At 41.8% G+C, this 12,263-nt stretch overlaps 1 protein-coding gene and 1 pseudogene across 3 annotated transcripts in view; one reads left to right on the top strand and one right to left on the bottom strand.

Moving 5' to 3' along the window:
• The window catches only part of JAZF1 (JAZF zinc finger 1), a 349,651-nt gene that overhangs the window by 247,220 nt on the left and 90,168 nt on the right, over positions 1–12,263 (top strand). The window lies entirely within an intron of this gene.
• Positions 5,836–6,438, bottom strand: LOC120365395 (large ribosomal subunit protein uL22 pseudogene; annotated as a pseudogene).

Below are 12,263 nucleotides of genomic sequence, written 5' to 3'. Positions count from 1 at the left end.
GCCTTCCCATTATGTTCTGCAGTCTGCCAAGCTTGCCAGAACTCAGCAGGTAGCACACATGGTATGCGTGTCTGTGTAAGAAAGCTCCCCTGATGTGGACAAGATGTTAGTTGTAAAATGAAGCCAACATCTTGTCCACAAGTGTGCAAAAATACAGTATATCCACAAGCACCGATGCCGTAAGGAATAGCCAAATATGGCTTGTTAAAACTATTATTGTAAATGGGATTCAAAGACCAAAACTGCTAAATCTAGAGAAGAAAATCTATAGCCAAACAACCTATTTTGTTTGTACCTTTTCCAAAACACAAAACATAGTAATATTTTTGTGTGTTTTTTGTAATAAACTGGAGAGTCCCAAAGGAGGGCCTAGGAAGTATTTTACTGTAGACTATTTCCTACTGCAGAAGCAGCTCTGCTCATTTTCTGGAGCTTACGTTTCAGTTGGTTCTTACCCTCTCAGTGCTTGGAGTATTATTTTGGGAAAATCTCTGCTTAGTACTTATTTTTCAGCTAGTGATTGTTTGTTTGTTTGTTTTGAATTCTCCATCTGTACTCAAAATGATCATTATCGCATCACATATCTATTTAAAATATAGATTGAATGTTGTCTTTATTAAACCCTCAACTACTAATTTCAGAGCATAATTTTTAAAATATTTAATCATCTTTGTCCTACTTTTACCAGGCACATCCATAAATCACTGAGCCCATTTTCCTCCATTGGAAAATTGAAATAGTAATACCCATTTCACAGAGCTGTTTATAGTGTCCATTCTGGTAACATTTATAAAGCATCTCCTGGCCTGCCTTATATGCTCAGGGAATGACAGTCATCATTACCAGATCTTATATATCATCTTTACACATGTCTGGTGCGGCCCTTTCATATTTATACAGAATATCAAAAACATCATAAAGAAGCATAAACATTGTGTAATGTATGAAAAAGCATGTAAACTTCAAAGCTAGAAGAAAAGAATCATTGTTTTTCAGTAGTTTATCCAATCACCACACATGTAAATAGTTCTAAATCTCTTCAGCTTTTAGGTCTGTAGGAGAATGAGTGAGGAGTCTGTTGAGTATCACCAAGTTCATGTTCACTTCTTGAAAGACTTTGTTTTTTTGTCTTCCATCTCAATTTAGTTCTAGATGTCGTTTTGTTTTGTTTTGTTTTGAGGCGGAGTTTCGCTCATTACCCAGGCTGGACTGCAATGGTGCGATCTCGGCTCACCGCAACCTCCGCCTCCTGGGTTCAGGCAATTCTCCTGCCTCAGCCTCCTGAGTAGCTGGGATCACAGGCACGCGCCACCATGCCCAGCTAATTTTTTGTATTTTTAGTAGAGGTGGGGTTTCACCTCGTTGACCAGGATAGTCTCGATCTCTTGACCTCGTGATCCACCCGCCTCAGCCTCCCAAAGTGCTGGGATTACAGGCTTGAGCCACTGTGCCCGGCCTAGATGTCGTTATTTAAATAAAAGATTAGTTTGCAGTAAATAGATGCACATTAAAATGGTGTGGGATAAACAATATATAACTAAAACCTTCATTTGAAGTCTGTTTTTTTAAGTCTGTATTTCATGTTCAGAATCATAAATTTATTTACTGTTTCCAGCTGATTGAGAGCACAAGCTGTGCCCTGTCTTCTGCCTGCACCTAGACTATGAATGGCGGGATCTGTGGCTTTACACAGCAATAATCTTCATAGAATATTACATTACAATGCGGGAGCACCTATCAAACAATATTTTTCTCAACTGTGACAGGCAGAGAGCCAAGATTATGCGACCTCAAATAGCATTCTCATTATACATGGACTTACACACAGTGCATGCCTCCTTCCGTCCATGACTGGATTCGAACAGTTGGGGGAAATGTCTTAGGTAACTGACTGCCTTAGTCCTGTCCAACTCCTTCCCAAACCGTGGGTTTCTCTTTCTTTTCCTTTCTCACTCTCCATACACACAAAACTCTTCTCTGTCTTTACCTCCTTTTCCTTTGGCTTATTATTTCTCCAGTCCCCAAAACCTCCTTTTTTAAAAAAAAAATTACAATAGCCCATGCTATTAGTTTATCAAATGAGTTCCTGCTCAGGACTGAGCCCATGATGAGCCAGGGAGAGTTCTTTCCAAGTACATTCAAGAAGTCACCCAAACCTGATTTTTTTTTTTTTTTTCTGAGACAGGGTCTCACTCTGTCGCTCAGACTGGAGTGTAGTAGCACAATCTTGTCTCTCACTGCAGCCTATCCCTTCAGGTTTCAAGCAGTTCTCCTGCCTCAGACTCCCAAGTGGCTGGGATTACAGGTGTGCATCACCATGCCCGTCTAATTTTTTGTATTTTTAGTAGAGATGGGGTTTCACCGTGTTGGCCAGGCTGATTTCAGACTCCTGACCTCAGGTGATCCGCCCACCTCGGCTTCCCAAAGTGCTGGCATTACAGGCATGAGCCATGGCGCCCAGCCTCCAAACCTGATTTTTGACGTCATGTACAAACACACACATTGCTGTGCCAGGGTATCCCAAATCCCCACATGCAGAGTTTATTCTTTAAATGTGATACTCCTGGGTTTTTTGTTTTGTTACGCTTTTTTAGGATACAGATTTTAAAGAATGGTTTTGTAATTTAACAGGTTTCTCCGCCACCAGTATCTGGCAAACTATGACTTGTGAGCCAAATCTGGCCCTCCACTTGTTTTTGTAAATAGAGTTTTATTGAAACACAGCCATATTCATTTATGTACGATTTGTCTGTGGCTGTTTTCACACTGTCACAAGAGTGAAGTCATTGCAGCAGAAACTCAGTAGCCCACAAAGCCTAAAATGGTTCTTGTCCAACCTTTTACAGGAAAAGCTTGCTAACCCATGCTCTGCACATAATCCCATTGTAGATGGCCTTCTGGAAGACAACGATCTAATTACTACACAAGAAATTATCCTTTGCCACAAATTTACAGAAAGGACTTGGATGAGTCATTTAATCTAGTTAGATCTGGTTTCATTCAGTAAAGATGTGATTTTTAACACCTACTTATTTTTTCTGAGATCAAAGTGATGGGAAAACTTCAGTTACTGTTCATATAATACCACTGCCCTGCTGATAACTGTGTTATATTTAGCATATAGTTTTGTCGACACTTAACCTTTTCCTTTTTTAAAAAAAATAGCTGTCTGTCTATAGGAAAAAATTATTTGGAGTCTTTGGGCTATAGTGGCAAGACATAAATATAGTTTCTTAAAATAATACAAAATTTAGATTATATGAACATTTTCTTTGTGGTAGAGCAAAAACCTACAATTTTGAGTTTTTATGAAAGTGTTTAACTATTTGAACCATTTTTTCATGAAGAAAAATTTAATCTTTTCTTTTTAAAAATGTATCCCCAAACCAGAATTATCAAAAAGTGTACATATTTGTATTGTATTGCCTTTTCATATGCTATAAATGTGCCTGTTTTCATTAACCTCAGTGTGAGCATTTGCAATGCGTTCTTTTTGGGAGAAAAGGAGGACAAGGTTGGAATGTTCCAGAGATACTGTCGGGGAAAACAGTGGTCAGGTTTGCAATAGTGTTTTCTCATCTTGTTCGTCATAGCCAGTTTCTTTATATTTTCATGTGAGATACATTTTTAGTATTGTAACAGCTTTGTTCTGATCAAAAAGTAATATATGTTCATTATAGAAATTGCAGGAAATATAGAAGAAGGGATAGAGACGGAGATAAATTCTACTATAATTTTGCTCCTTAGAAATAACAACTGTTGATATTTTGGGGTATATCTTTCTAGGCTTTTTTTTTTTTTTTAACACATATTACATGCATTTAAAAAAAACTGCTATTATAGGCCTGGCGCGGTGGCTCATGCCTGTAATCCCAGCACTTTGGAAGGTGTAGGTGGGCGGATCACTAGGTCGGGAGATCAAAACCATCCTAGCCAAATGGTGAAAACCCCATCTCTACTGAAAATACAAAAATTAGCTGGACGTGGTGGTGTGCGCCTGTAATCCAAGCTACTCAGAAGGCCGAGGCAAGAAAATCACTTGAATTTGGTAGGCAGAGGTTGCAGTGAACTGAGATTGCACCGCTGTACTCCATCCTGGGCAACAAGAGCAAGACTCCTGTCTCAAAGAAGAAAACATCCCCTTTATACTTTCTTAAGAATAACAACAATGCTGCCATTTATTATTTGGTTTCACCCTGCGCTTTGCAACAGCTTAATCACTTGATCCTGACAGCATCCTTCATACACAGATGTAATAAACCTCAATTTACCCATGAGAAATTCCACCCAGAGGTTAAATCTTTTTGCCCAAGGTCACAGCTTATGGCTAAACTCACATTCTTAGGTACTGTATGTACTCTCCTACCTACAAACTTCGGCTTAGAGTCAATAAGCTAAAGTGCTTATAACTGGCAAACTAAGTAACTTGTTTGTGGTTAGTGTACTATTTAGTAAATGTGGTTCTTCTGCAGTGTACTCTGTAGTGAAGGTTTTCACTGAAGATTCCACGCTGACCCTCACTTCCTTCTGGAAGTCTGGAAGCCTGGATCTCCTCCACAGGGCTGCTGGACACAGTCCCTGGCCTGCTGGCCACCGAACCTTTCAGGGTGGCCGCCACTTCTGCTCCCTCCCACTGTTGGCCACAGTACCCGATAGGCTGTGGGCATGCCACAGGCCACTGGGCAATGCCTGGCTGCCCACTGGAGCCACCCTCTCCTAAACCACAGGGAAATATTTTAACCACTAAATAAATCATAAACCAGAACATAGCAACTCCTCTGAAGAAGCTGGCTCCTAGAAGACTGCTTTATTTATAAGTTTTGAAGAGGAGTCCAGAGGGATAAGTTGCTTAGAATGCTTTCAGTTGCAAGAAAAGTGAGTTGCCAGTTTAAATCAAATCTTGAATGTATCCCTGTTGCCCAGGTTAGATTTTGAGCCTACAAGTGGGCACTGTCCCTATCCTTCCCATCACTAACTGCTGTATGTTCTTTTTTTGACCTTTAAGTCCAGGGTTACATATTTTCATATGTACATATGCAGATTTGTTACAGAGGTAGAGTTGAGTCATGGGGGTTTGTTGTATAGATTGTTTTGTCACCCAGGTACTAAGGCTAGTACCCATTAGTTATTTTTCACGATCCTCTCCCTCCTTCCACCCTCCACCCTCCGACAGGCCCCCAGTGTGTGTTATTCCCCTGTATGTGTCCATGTGTTCTCATGATTTAGCTTCCACTTATAAGTGAGAACACACAGTATTTGGCTTTCGGTTCCTGTGTTACTTTGCTGAGGATAATGGCCTCCAGCTCCATCCATTTGCTTGCTCTGTTAAAAGGCTGCAACTCAAAGATGTTTAAGAAAGGTACTTGCACAATACCTAGGAAGGGCACTAGCAAAGAACAAACCAAAGAATCTGTGTCCTTTAGAGCATGCTAAATCAGAACTTAACAAAAGCAAGCTTCTTTGTTGGAAGGTAAATTTAAGATTGACTGCGACATCCCAGTCGTAAAAGGCCTTGCCTGCAATTGGCTTTCCATTGGAAAACCCAATAAAAATTTGTTAATGCAGTGTGATTCAAAATTACTATGAAAGTTAAGAATAATAAAGCTGAACCTAAATAAAGTGCTATTAAGTGTGTTTATCTCTGCATTAGGTTTAAGCTGCACTGGCAATGAAAAGTTTTTACTTTTCATTGTTCAGCAGTTTCAAATGTACCAGAAAATGCTGGCCAAAGACTGTTGCCTAACTGAAACCAGATAGGCCCAGACTTCCAAAAGCTAAGAGAAGAAAATAAATCCCTCTGTTCAAAATAATCTAAGCATTTTTTTTTGCATTTATTTTAAGGCTGAATTTACTCCCGTGCCGTAAGTTTTTGTTTCTTCAGTTTCTTCTGGGATATCTTCTTCTTCTGGGCAACCTCCTCTTCTGGTTTAGGAACAATCTGTTCCTTTTCAGTAAGGATCATCTCAGTGTGGCAGGGAGAACTCATGTATGGGTTAATTCGACCATGAGCTCTGTAGGTCCGGCGGCGCATCTTGGGTGCTTTGTTCACTTGGATATGCTCAATGACCAGAGAATCTACATCTAAACCCTTAAGTTCAGCATTACTCTCTGCATTTTTAAGCATGTGCAGCAAAAATTCAGCACTCTTTTTGGGCCACCGACCTTGTGTCCAGTCCCACTGCTTGGCCTGGGCACACCTGCCAACTCCACCATTGTAACGTCGGAATGGTACGCACTGTTTCTGTAAAGTGACATCTTTCAGATACTTCGTGGCTTTTCGTATATGCACACCCTTGATGGCCTGAGCAGTTTCATGTGTGTTCTTAAAGTGAACACGAAGATTGGAACCTCTTGATTTGCGTGACTTTGTGGGGTTCTCCGGATCAAGTGAATAGCGAACCATTTTCACAGATTACCTCAGGCCGCTTAGGGAAAGAGGAACAATCTAAGCATTTTAAGTATAGCAATCGCATACCGTTTGGCACAATTTAGTACCAGTCTGTGTCACTTTTCAGTAAATACATAATTAAATAACTACAAATGAACTATTCAAATAATAAACATGTTGACGCAAAGTTATATGACCTCATGTTGCATGTGGGCCTTGTAGATTCAATTATTATTTCATTTTATCAAGCACATGTAACATGAGAAGTTTTCATCGTAGGGGTCATGAAAATTGATTTGGGAAAGAAATTCTTCTAGAATTTGCTCTGACCTTCTTGTAGAATACTAATTAGCATTTGGGGTGATTTAAAGGGTGCTGAGAATGCCTTACTCAAACAGCGTTCCCACATCTACCATTATGAATTCTTTTCTGAGACAGAGTGTTGCTCTGTCACCAGGCTGGCGTGCAGTGGCGCAATCTCAGCTGACTGCAACTCCGACTCCCGGGTCCAAGGGATTCTCCTGCCTCAGCCTCGCGAGTAGCTGGGACTACAGGTGCATGCCACCTTGCCCAGTTAATTTTTGTATTTTTAGTAGAGATAGGGTTTCACCATGTTGGCCAGGATGATCTCAATCTCCTGACCTCGTGATCTGCCCGCCTTGGCTGCCCAAAGTGCTGGGATTACAGGCGTGAGCTACCACGCCTGGCCCGTTACGAATTTTCTTTTTTGGTAACTTCTCTTCATAGTTCTTTCTTATATTGCACATTTTCTTGTGAGATGTTATTAAAATGAGAAATACAGATTGATGACTCTATGAGGCCCTTGCCCACAGAGGGCTTATAGTTTACTTTAAAAACCAGAGGGAAGCATTAAAATCTCACTACTTAGTATTGTATACCAGACACTATTATAAGTACTTTATTATATCATTTAATGCTTACAACAATGCTGTAAGGAAGATACTATTACTCTCATTTTACAGATGAAGCTACTAAGGCACAGAGATGTTGAGAATGAGAGATGACAACAAACTAGGCTGGAGCGCTGATATGGTGACCACGTACAAGTATGTGACTACTTGTCCGTGGTCACACAGCAAGTAGATGATCAAGCTGGGAGTCAAAACACAGCAGAAAGCTTTCGAAGCCCATCCTCCTAATGTTCCTAAGTGACCTTCCCAATAGTGAGAGTTTCTTCGTTCATTTCTTTAGTAAATACTATAAAAAGAAGTTTGGGGAAGTAATTGGGATGGGGGCTCCACAGGGGATTCCCAGGTGAGCAGTGCTGGAGCCACTGCCCACCTGGGAATCCTGGGAAACAGCAGCTCCTGGATTTCCTGTGCTTCCTCGGCTACTCACTTACTCCCCTCTCCCTGTTCCTCAACTTCTTGAAGACAACAGAATCAGTTTGCAGAAAAAATTCACCCAATTCTTTTGCCCCTGGCAATACCTCAGAGATGGAAGCGAGGAGTATGTCTGTCCATACTCTTGAGAATGGTCTTATAAGACCACAGTGATACGGTCTTACCCTGTAAAGAAGAGGGCCAGGCTGCTGTTGTCATGAAATCAATGCTGTCAGTACATATGTGCTTCTAGAAACCTTACCTCTTTGTTGCCTCCTGCCCCTACACTTGGACTCTGCCATACCTCCAATCCCCAACATAGAAGGAACTGGTAAGAGGACCAGCCTGAGAGGATTCTTGAACTGCTCATCCAAAAGTGGTGTCTCTCAGCCATTCAGTGGCTCCATTCCTCAGTGTCCTTGTCTGTAAAATGAGTCTTGTATTATTCTTTTTGTCTACATGACTGACTTTGTTGTGAGAATCATGCAACCTTTGTATTGACAAATGTTTGTGGCATGTGTTCATATGTTCAAGGAAGAGAATGAGAGATGACAACAAACTAGGCTGGAGTGCTGATATGGTGACTTTTTCCAATTAGTAGAGCACCTATATATTCTTAAAGTCTGAGGTCTTCTTGACGTGGGCAAATTATCCATGAACCCAGGGGTTGCTCAGTCAGAAAGGTTAGTCTTGCTTTATAGATGTCAAGGAAAAAGTGCAAGCCAGGACCTGAATGGCTCTGTTTCACTATCTTCCTCACACAGTGCTGCCATTGAAGGTATGTCCTGCCAGTTCCGAAGCTTAGCTGCTGTTTGGGGAGTTTGCAGGTGCATTTATGGCTCACACCATGGTAGATCCCCATGTGGGCCACTGATCGTAGCTTGGTTTCACAATTGTACTCTCAGCCACAATTTCCGCAAGCCCAAGTACTGTGTCCAGGAAGATGGGTACTAAGAAGTTTCTAACTAATCATATACTTTTCCCAAACCAGCCTTCTTCTCCATCTGGAGGCTGTACGACCCGTCCACACTTTGCCTGTCCTAATGATAACATCACTCCCCTTTGGGGACTCTCTTCACTCATGCTGAGTGCTTCACTTCCTTCCAAGTATTCAGATCTGCATACCACAAGGGGTTCTCCAGGCCGGCCATGGTGAAGTTTCTAAGGTTTTTAGTACACCTTTCTTTGTAACTATGGAGGTGTCATTCAAGTATCTTCCCAGAAGAAAGGTAATCTGCATCCAGGTGACCTCAATAGAGATTCCTAGTTGTAGGGAGGGGCTGCCATGATTTTTAAGAACTCCTCTGATGGGCATTTTGCTTACTCTGCAAAAGACACAAAATACACAACATACCAAAATGTATACATTCAAATGAATATTGGCGTTGGGCTGGACACAGTGGCTCATGCTTGTAATGCTAGCACTTTGGGAGGCTGAGGCAGGAGGATCCCTTGAGGTTTGGAGTTGGAGACCAGACTGGGCAACACAGCAAGAGTCTGTCTCTACCAAAAAAAAAAAAGAAAGAAAGAAAGAAAATTAGTGGGGCATGGTGACCCATGCCTGTAGTCCTAGCTACTTGTGAGGATGAGGTGGGAGAATCACCTGAGTCGAGGAGTTAGAGGCTGCAGTGAGCTATCACTGCCACTGCACTCCAGCCTGGGCAACAAAACAAGACCCCGTCTCTAGAAAAAGAACATAAAACAAATGAATGTTGTCTTTTTAAAAAAGTACCACCTTGGGGGATGTTTACCAGACCTATTTCAATGACTCTACCATTGCTCAAAATATGTTTTCAGCTGCTTTTTTGGAATGGCCTTCAAAGATAATTTCCAATTTCATGAAAGGCTGAGATTCTATTTAGCTTCACCTTATTTGTTTTGGGTAAGTTTTTGCTGTGTGGTTTTTACTCTGAGGGGTTCTTGGAGCTGAATTACCCACCTTATTCTCCAAACTTGACTACAAATGGCCTTTGGCTTCTCGGCGATAGTTACCACCCTTAGTGATCTTCCATAGAAGTCAGGTATTTTCCAAAGTTGTTTTCAATAGATAGTCCAAAATATTTTTAAGTAATAAAATGCAGTACAGTAGAGTGAGTACATATATCCTCCTAAGATGGTAGCATTAAAGGGAATAACCCTATTTTTAAAAACATATATCTGGCATTTGTCTTTAGTTTGATTACAGTCAGTCACCCTGTGTTGGTAAAGCACTGTGTTCATGATGGACATTACTACTGTGTTCCGAAGGACGCTAGGCTTGTACTTCCTTATGGAGAAACTCACTCATCCTTGTCTGAACAGAAAATGAATTAAAGTGACTCATGCAGATTTGCCCAGAGAATACACCCAGTACCTTACTGGATTCATAAAAATGAGAAGAAAGTTTGAATGGCATTCATTTTTCTAGGTACCTTTATAATATACGACAGCAAATTGAAATAGCATTAGCTGCCTTCTTGCCAGCTTCAAATTATAGCATGACACATGGTTGTCTAAATCATCATTTAAAAGATCAACCCCTTTTCTGACTTTCCCACAAGAAGCAACTTTTAAAAAATGAAAATATAGGCCGGGCGCGGTGGCTCAAGCCTGTAATCCCAGCACTTTGGGAGGCCGAGGCGGGTGGATCACGAGGTCGAGAGATCGAGACCATCCTGGTCAACATGGTGAAACCCCATCTCTACTAAAAATACAAAAAACTAGCTGGGCGTGGTGGCGCGTGCCTGTAATCCCAGCTACTTAGGAGGCTGAGGCAGGAGAATTGCCTGAGCCCAGGAGGCGGAGGTTGCGGTGAGCTGAGATCGCGCCATTGCACTCCAGCCTGGGTAACAAGAGCGAAACTCCGTCTCAAAAAAAAAAAAAAAAAAAGAAAATATACTTCACGGGTACTAATTCATTTTCTCATTCATTTAACTTTGCGAGTTTCAAAATGTTCTTAGGCTGTTATTATAGTGAAAAAAATTTGTCTGAAATGTTCAGTTTCTGAAATACCTAATTGTCAGAGCATTTCTGAATTTGGCTGCAGACAAATGGTCAACATTGTCCTTAAGGGCCTATTAAGATTGTGCTGCAGCTGCCAGAGGAGAAAATGATAATGAGAACTCTCCCACCACTTTCAACTTTGCAGAGTTGAATGTCAGACATTATCCCCATCCCCATCCCACAAGAATACGGTAGAGGTGGCATTTCTTGTGCTCAAGAATAAGGCCCATACATAATTTGTGAGTGAACATTAAACAACACTTTATACCCAAACCAATTCATTTCTGTTTCTTCCATTAACCCAGGACGAGCCCATCCCTGCCAGATGTGTTGCATTTTACATCTCCCTCAGTCTCCTAGTGCTCAAAAATTGGTTCAGGGCTTTCTCAGGTTTAAGGTTAGCCACTAAATCATATCACTGTGGTGTTAATTTCCTTCCCTGTGCTGAGGATATGCAAATACATTTGGCCTAATCCTCATCACCTGTCCTCTCCTAGTGGGCCAAGTCTGCAAGCAGGCGTTGGTGGGACTAGGCTTGGGGGCCGCAGGGGGAACGGAGCGGGAGGAATGGCTGTAAATGTTGGCGGCGCCAGCCCAGCCATGCTCCCATCCGTTGGCAGCCCAGCATCTGCAGGGAAGTGTGCAGTTCCATTCAGTCAGCCACAGCCTCGCAGTAGGAGATAAGCCGGATGAAGGAGGCTGAGTCTGGCTGCGGATTCCAGGCTTGATAGAATAATGTCTGACATTCAACTCTGCAAAGTTGGGATGGGTGTGCAGAGATGATCCCACAGGAGCCACCAGCTGGCCTATTTTAACTTCGGCTGTTGACAGTTCATGCTGAGAGCACTTGTTTCTGAATTCAACAAATCTGGAAACCCGGCATCTTAATTTTGGGTTTTCATTTGGAAGAGCCATTTTACTGGAACCCAAACCCTTACGGACATTACCCTAAGGACATGGTGGTCTTGTCTACACCACTGAGTAGAGAAGACTAGGAAAAACCTCCAACACCAAATGGCTGTCCTAGGGAAAAGCAGCAGTCGGTTATGCCAAACAGCCACAGAACGCATGGTCTTAGTTAGAATGTCACCAGAGTCCCCAGGGACCTGCCGAGTCTCATCTAGAGACTGCCGCCAACAACCACAGCCTGGGTTCTCACCTCCAGACCACGGCTGCCTCGTAACTCCCTTCAGGTCCTTGAAGAGACCCTGTTAAAAGATTAAAATGCTGTGGAAGGAAATTTTAACATACGCAGTATCAGATTCTTTTCATCATCATATCACTTCCCATTTATTCCACTTATCCCAGCTTCCAGGCAAGTGTTGATCATAATGTTTTAGTGCCAGGGTGAGGAACTTTGAGGAGACGGCTCTGGCACCTTTGCGAGTTGTTAGAAGTATGTATCTCTGGGTGCTCCAGGAGGTTTATGAGTTACCTGGCACAGATTAAACTCTATAAAAGGAAATATTTTGGTCAAATGCTTCCTCTTTTAAATTAATACTCTCTTGACTATTCTGAAAAAAAAAAAAAAAACCCACTATTAAAAGCTG

Source organism: Saimiri boliviensis, chromosome 10 (genome assembly GCF_048565385.1).
Source record: "Saimiri boliviensis isolate mSaiBol1 chromosome 10, mSaiBol1.pri, whole genome shotgun sequence".
In the NCBI taxonomy this organism is placed as follows: Eukaryota; Metazoa; Chordata; class Mammalia; order Primates; family Cebidae; genus Saimiri; species Saimiri boliviensis.
This window is presented reverse-complemented; position numbering and strand designations above follow the sequence as displayed.